Raw genomic sequence first — 7,703 nt, 5'->3', positions numbered from 1 at the left:
CATGACCGGCGGACATACCACGACCAGCGGCGGTGTGAGTAAAAAGCAGAGTATACTTGCAGCACAAGTAAGGATTGTGAACAAGCCCCCTACTTCCCAGATCAAATGCAAGAAGGATCCAACAGTAGCGCAAAAGTGGGCACAGAAGAGGGTAAGATAGACCTATTATTATAATCAAAATTAAGCTGATCAATCACAGCAAAAAGGTAGAGGAATCTAATAAGTATGTAAGTTTCATTAAACTATTCGAATTCTAACACTTTGATATTTTCTTCCATTTACATAATACTGTGCAAGTTAAATTAATACTATATCTCATCAGTCAATTTCAATCTGTTCATTCATACATGACCGAGGAGCTGTGTAGAAATGGAAGAGGAGGGGACGTTTAATTTGTTGTAACTGCCAAAGTGATGAATGTAATAAGTGAATGTTTTGGTGGGTAGAATAGTAATTATGAATTGCCTTATGGGCAAAATTGGTATTCTACGGTTAGTCATTTCAGAAAAAAGCTCTTCTGTTGGAGTAACACTTATTCCATTTGTCACTTCCCCCGATTCCTAATTCTTTGTGTATGATGATGATTTCATATTCTCACATATATCACCTCATCTCAACCCTAGGAAGTAAAATGGTAAATCTTCTCATCATACTGCTCTTCTCAACCCTTATGTGTTTCGTTTCAAAAGTTTTCCGTTTTGGTTGAAGTTTGTCTATGGCGTCTACAGTATTTTTGAATTCTGGTAATTTTTTTTTATTTTTTTCCTGCCCCTTTTTCTTGATTATAGGGATTTGGTGGGTATTTGTTAATTTTTCTTTGCTACTCTCTTGCTGGGTTTTGTAGATGCATGTGTGTTGGCTAGGTTTCAGAATTAACAAAAGACCTAATTTTTTGTCAGAAAATTAATTCACTCATCAACTTCTATTTTATCTGCTAAATATCGATGTTTTTTTTTTTCCATTTCTAATTTACAGTTTTTGTTGTTCCTACGATTGTATGCATGTGAATTTTCTCTTAAAATTGCTAATAGTTGCCAGTGATTTGTTGGATTCTTTTCAAATAGTAGCCAATGCTTTATGTATTTGCTACTTTATCATCGTTCACTTTTTTGGTGATGCAGAGGGTGTGAGAGATGGGATCCATTCTTCGTCGTCTCAGGTGTCGGTCCTTTTTGTGCAGTTGTTGTCGTTATCTTTTTCTGTGAGTATTATTTGGTGAAATATTGGCTTCTTTATCTTTGGTTTCTTCTTTGAATAGTTTGTCCATTATAATTTATTATGTATTTTGTGTTAATATGTAGTGATTTTTCTTTAATTTTTGGTGGGTTATAAGAAGTTAAGTCAGCTCTATTCATGTGAATCGACGTGCAAAGAAAAAACCTTTATTCAATGAATACACATAAATAGTGGAATTGGACAAAACAAATTAAAATTAGGATGATTTACAGTTGTTTTATTTAAAAGGCATTGCTGTTAGAGCCAGAAATTTTGATGTATAATTGGGTCAAACTTGGGGCAAGAATACGCAAGTTTCCTTCTTCCTTCGTAATTGCACATTCTAGAAACTGTTTCTCTTCCATAACTCTACCCTCTTCGTTCTCTCTCAATTTTAATTTGAGTATTTGGTTCTAGCAATTCTGTACTTTTGAAGAACATGTAAGCAGTTCTTTTTTGAGGATTTGCATCTTCATCTTCAAATTCTATACGCGATATTTGTCGTGTCATCGCTAACTCTAGATGGTACAGAAACTTCTGATTGCTATTCTGAATTTACCCGTGTCTTTGATTCTTTTCTTAATTGATTATGCAATGCATGCTCTCTTTTTAATATTGGTGTCAAATTTGTTGTTCCTGTCCAAATTGCTTCAATGGACATTCTCAAACCCCCATAGTTAAGAAACCCAAATTTATTGAAAGCTATTGTAGAGTTCTTGAGCCTTTCGCTCTTTTGTTAACTGATTTTTTCACATACATGTATTTATTGACTATTATGTGTCGATTTCTTAGCAGTCGATGGTATTAAGAAGAACTCAATGAGAATAGAGAAGGGCTTTGTGAACAAAATTATTGAAAGGTTAGTAATGACAGTATTTTGGTTACCTTTCAGCTTACTTTTTCCCAACATTTTTACATGCTTTTTCCTAAAAAACAACAAAGCAGTTTGTTGTAAATTTGGCCTGATTATGTTTGTAATATAATAATTATTTCTTGATACTGAAGCCTTGAGTTTGGATTTGTTACCTTCTGCACCTTATAAACTTGTGAAGTATTGATTTTCATAGTGGAGACTTATTTTGTATGGCAGTAAAACTATTATAGTCAACATCAGTTGATTATAGCCGAGTCATTCATAATTTGGACTTAAAAGTTGTTTATATCTGTTTAATTCTCTTGTGAACACGGTTCTCAAGATGGAGCTAGAACAAAGAAAGAAATGCAATCTCTCAGTTGATTCCATTCAAGTCGAAACTGAATTTCACAAGTCCTGTGATCAAATTAAAAATTGTTTCAAAGTAGAATTGTTAGAATATTAAAATATAACCTCTTTCTAACCTATTGACCATTAATCACCAATTCATTTGAAATAAGTGAGCACATGTTCTTTTTTGTAGGATTGAATATAGTCGCTGGTGTTGGTGAAATACACGAATAAAGAGACTAGGATTCTACCACGAGTACTTTTGCCACCAGTAAAGGCCATTGCAGGATCTGTTATCAAAATTTGCTTACGTCCTCTCTATTGTTTATATATATATATATATATATATATATATATATATATATATATATATATATATATACTGTGCTCTGATACCAATCCTCTCAAACTATTCAAAAACTCTCAACCATCTTTGTGAAATACCTTTATGTAATACCTCTGATACCAATATTAAAGGGGGTTTAAAAAACAATAAAATATAAAGGGGGAGTTTTTGGTACAGGTAAAATAAATATTGTCTAGTAGTATATTCTTCTCCTTCTTTGAAACCTTCTTCTCTGATAGTGGAAGTAGATTGACTGATGATATCTGTATATTTCCGATATTAGGTATAGTTGTTTTCTATATTTATCTAAACAGATTCTGTTATTTTGTTCTAGGTAGATAAAATGTACTGCTAGATCTATTATGGAATAGAATCCACTATCTATGTCTATTATAAATATCTACTATCTATGTCTATTATAAATTCTTCTAAATTTTGAGTAAGGCTTCTAGCAAAACTTTCTGGATGGGTGTAGTTGTTGCGGTTATTGGACATTAATAGTAAAAATTCTTTGCAGTTAAATCTTATATTTGTGAAAATCCTACTCGGTACTCTCTCTCTTTTATTCTATAGACTTGTAAAGTTAACATTTTTAGCTAAATTATGAACCGATATTACCCCGTAATTTTTTTACTCTGTTCATCTCTTCTTCCCAATCGTTTAAAGATTTTACTCTTTTCTTAACTTCTATTTCTTTAACCTCACCCCGACCATGGTTAAACACTTATACCTTTCTTTATTTTTAACCAGGTTTTCCTAGGAATTTACAGGTTAATCCATCATATTTGTTAAGAAATTGGGAAGCTAACCATATACTAAGAGTGTTATATAATAATTTAATGTACAGACATAGTGTTAACTAACTAATACTCACAAGAACAGTAAAATACAAACTAATTAACAATCATAAATTTAGTAAAATACAAACTGGGGTAATGTTTATCAGAAACATAATTTAGATAAAGATGAATAACTTACATGCTTATAGGAGAGAGATTTCCCTTTCGGGAAACCCGAAAACCTTACTGAAAACTTTGAAAATTACTTCGTACAAGCTGATGAACTTATTTTTCTTACAAGCTTAGAGGAGGAGGGAAAATTACTATATTATACATAAAGGTATTTTACATAGATGGTTGAGAGTTTTTGGATAGTTTGAGAGGATGAGTTGTTCGAATGGTTCTTGTTTTTCGAATGATCCCCTTTCTCTTCCTTCTTCTCCTTTTATAGATAGAGAGTTTGAGTCGGACTTGAAAATTGGATTTCAAAATGTGTTAGGAATCCGTCTATCAAGCTTCGCAGGGTACAACTTTGGGCCCCATCTGCACGTTGCTTTGTCGAAGATTCCTTTTTTATGCGCCCTTTTAGTCCACTCAACTTTTTTGGCTTGTCTTTTAGTATCATTGTCTTGTCACATCTTATGTCATCTTTTTATCTCCGTCTTTTAGCACAGCTGTCTTCTTTTCTGGTACCAGTCTTTTCTTCGTCTTGTCTTTCTTTCCACGTTTCATTATTGGTCTGGTCTTCTTTTTGTATTGTTGGTCTTGTTCTTTACCCTGTTCTGATGGTTTTATGTATCTAGATTATGGATGGCTTCTGAGTCGAAACTCATACTAGAATCATAATCATTCGGGTCTTGGGCATCTTGATAATTTAGATAGTCATTAGTTTCTTCAGAACTTTGCTCCCTTCCTGAATTTAATCTCGGACTTGGACTTGGACTTCTTGGACTGAGACTTGGATTTTTAACTATATGCTTGTCTTGTTCTTCTTTTTCTTGGAAAAAATTCTCTAGTGTTTGTTTAATTATTTTTTCTTGGATTTTTAATTCTCATGTTTTATATGTAAATAGTACCCCAATAGAAATAAAAGAGCTAAATGTAAGCTATGCTAAAGAAAAATAATTAAACAGACACTAGCTAAATTTACAAGTAGAAATGCTAAAGAAAAAGGGAGTGATATCAAAAAAGAAAAAAAAAATGAGAAAATAGAAAAATAATTACAAGGAGAAATCGTCCTTGAAAGATTAATTACAAGGACACTAGAGAATTTTTTCCAAGAAAAAGAAGAACAAGACAAGCATATAGTTAAAAATCAAAGTCTCAGTCCAAGAAGTCCAAGTCCAAGTTCGAGATTAAATTCAGGAAGGGAGCAAAGTTCTGAAGAAACTAATGACTATCTAAATTATCAAAGATGCCCAAGACCCGAATGATTATGATTCTAGTATGAGTTTCGACTCAGAAGCCATCCATAATCTAGATACATAAAACCATCAGAACAGGGTAAAGAACAAGACCAACAATACAAAAAGAAGATCAGACCAATAATGAAAACGTGGAAAGAAAGACAAGACGAAGAGAAGACTGGTACCAGAAAAGAAAACAGCTGTGCTAAAAGACGGAGATAAAAAGATGACATAAGATGTGACAAGACAATGATACTAAAAGACAAGCCAAAAAAGTTGAGTGGACTAAAAGGGCGCATAAAAAAGGAATCTTCGACAAAGCAACGTGCAGATGGGGCCCAAAGTTGTACCCTGCGAAGCTTGATAGACGTATTCCTAACACATTTTGAAATCCAATTTTCAAGTCCGACTCAAACTCTTTATCTATAAAAGGAGAAGAAGGAAGAGAAAGGGAATCATTCGAAAAACAAGAACCATTCGAACAACCCATCCTCTCAAACTATCCAAAAACTCTCAACCATCTTTGTAAAATACCTTTATGTATAATATAGTAATTTTCCCTCCTCCTCTAAGCTTGTAAGAAAAATAAGTTCATCAGCTTGTACGAAGTAGTTTTCAGTAAGGTTTTCGGGTTTCCCGAAAGGGAAATCTCTCTCCTATAAGCATGTAAGTTATTCATCTTTATCTAAATTATGTTTCTGATAAACATTACCCCAGTTTGTATTTTACTAAATTTATGATTGTTAATTAGTTTGTATTTTACTGTTCTTATGAGTATTAGTTAGTTAACACTATGTCTGTACATTAAATTATTATATAACACTCTTAGTATATGGTTAGCTTCCCAATTTCTTAACAAATATGATGGATTAACCTGTAAATTCCTAGGAAAACCTGGTTAAAAATAAAGAAAGGTATAAGTGTTTAACCATGGTCGGGGTGAGGTTAAAGAAATAGAAGTTAAGAAAAGAGTAAAATCTTTAAACGATTGGGAAGAAGAGATGAACAGAGTAAAAAAATTACGGGGTAATATCGGTTCATAATTTAGCTAAAAATGTTAACTTTACAAGTCTATAGAATAAAAGAGAGAGAGTACCGAGTAGGATTTTCACAAATATAAGATTTAACTGCAAAGAATTTTTACTATTAATGTCCAATAACCGCAACAACTACACCCATCCAGAAAGTTTTGCTAGAAGCCTTACTCAAAATTTAGAAGAATTTATAATAGACATAGATAGTGGATTCTATTCCATAATAGATCTAGCAGTACATTTTATCTACCTAGAACAAAATAACAGAATCTGTTTAGATAAATATAGAAAACAACTATACCTAATATCGGAAATATTCAGATATCATCAGTCAATCTACTCCCACTATCAGAGAAGAAGGAGAAGAATATATTACTAGACAATATTTATTTTACCTGTACCAAAAACTTCCCCTTTATATTTTATTATTTTTTAAACCCCCTTTAATATTATATATATATAGATAGATAGATAGATAGATATGCCTAAAGGTCTTATTTTCCTCCTTCTCTATGTGGTATCTACCTTTCTTCTATAATTAAATTTTATCGTTTATCTCTCTATAGGGCAATTGCACTAAGCAATTTTCAAAAACTTTTAAGCGGCAGAGTGAAGAGGGAAATAGGCATCTGAAGCTAGCATAAATACACGATCATGGAATATTCTATTCATGTTCCCAGACACTGTATGTACACTATAAATTTTATAAATTGAAATCCATCTCTTTTGCTAGTGTTGGTTCCCTTCTGTTTGCTAGAAATAAACATAAGTGAATTGGTGGTTTTACTATGCTTCCACATGTCTACAATTGAGCTCTTATGCTCCTTCATTTTACTGGGTTGTTGTCAACTTGTGATCCTTGAACGTGTTACTTTGGTATCATGATAAATATGCTTTTTCTTACAAAATCAAGTAATTTCCTACTTTGGAACAGAAGAGATGACTATTTTCCAGTTAGAATGTGCAACCATTTATAGAAAATAGGAAAAAGACATCAATAAGTTTGGATCATTTGGAGGACAGGTGAAAGATCTGGTTATTTTTTTATTTTATTTTTTGAATTTGACTAACATAAAGTAATATATATGATTAACTCTTTCGGGGAAGGTCCTCTTAAATTTCTTATTATGGAGGTTGGACTACCCGTGCAAGATCAAGGGTAGGAGTAGCTTTGTATTAATGCAGCCAGCAAACCTAGGAGGGAAAGAAAGTTCGAGTAGCGTTGAGGGCTGTTAATGCACTCAGTAGAAAAATACTAATGTGCATGCCAGGAGCGAGATGAGAGGGAGGCCAAGAGGCCTCGGGGATCTGGTAGTTATGTGGTGCTCCTTCGAGGGGTCAGTTTCAACACGACATAGGTCGTCCATTCAGACATGCTCAGTCAGCTCGCCCAGGTTATCGTGGGGCGTCATCGGGTCATGGTTCTCAAAGTTCTCATCAAGGCCAGTCATCACTCAGTGCCCTTCCAGCCCAGAGTTCGTCCCGTGCTTCGTTAGTTCAGAGCTCTTCTATGCCAGGTGCATCTGCTAGTCATTCCGATGCTAGGGGTTCCCTTCAGTCCCTGTCTCTAGCACCAGGGAGTTGCTAAAAATAAAAATGTTCTCTTTTTAATGACCAAAGATGTACACCAAAAAAAAAGGATGCAATTTTCATTAAGCAAACCAATATACTATAACTATAGGTATCTTTAATTAAATTTGTGTATAATATAGATTTTGT

General features: G+C 33.3%; 1 long non-coding RNA gene across 3 annotated transcripts; it reads left to right on the top strand.

Annotated features, from left to right (window-relative positions):
• Positions 1–466: 466 nt before the first annotated feature.
• On the top strand, positions 467–6,833 carry LOC107787008 (uncharacterized). 3 transcript variants are annotated; one of them, XR_012693606.1, is made up of 5 exons: positions 467–634; positions 1,122–1,201; positions 2,008–2,074; positions 2,613–2,690; positions 6,551–6,833. It is a non-coding gene; the product is annotated as an uncharacterized LOC107787008 (long non-coding RNA). The 3 variants fall into 3 exon arrangements; XR_001648274.2 differs by having other exon boundaries at positions 492–634; positions 2,011–2,074; positions 2,613–6,833; XR_001648273.2 differs by having other exon boundaries at positions 492–634; positions 2,613–6,833.
• Positions 6,834–7,703: the final 870 nt, after the last annotated feature.

The sequence above is a fragment of the Nicotiana tabacum genome, chromosome 7, assembly GCF_000715075.1.
Source record: "Nicotiana tabacum cultivar K326 chromosome 7, ASM71507v2, whole genome shotgun sequence".
NCBI classification, from domain to species: domain Eukaryota; kingdom Viridiplantae; phylum Streptophyta; class Magnoliopsida; order Solanales; family Solanaceae; genus Nicotiana; species Nicotiana tabacum.
This window is presented reverse-complemented; position numbering and strand designations above follow the sequence as displayed.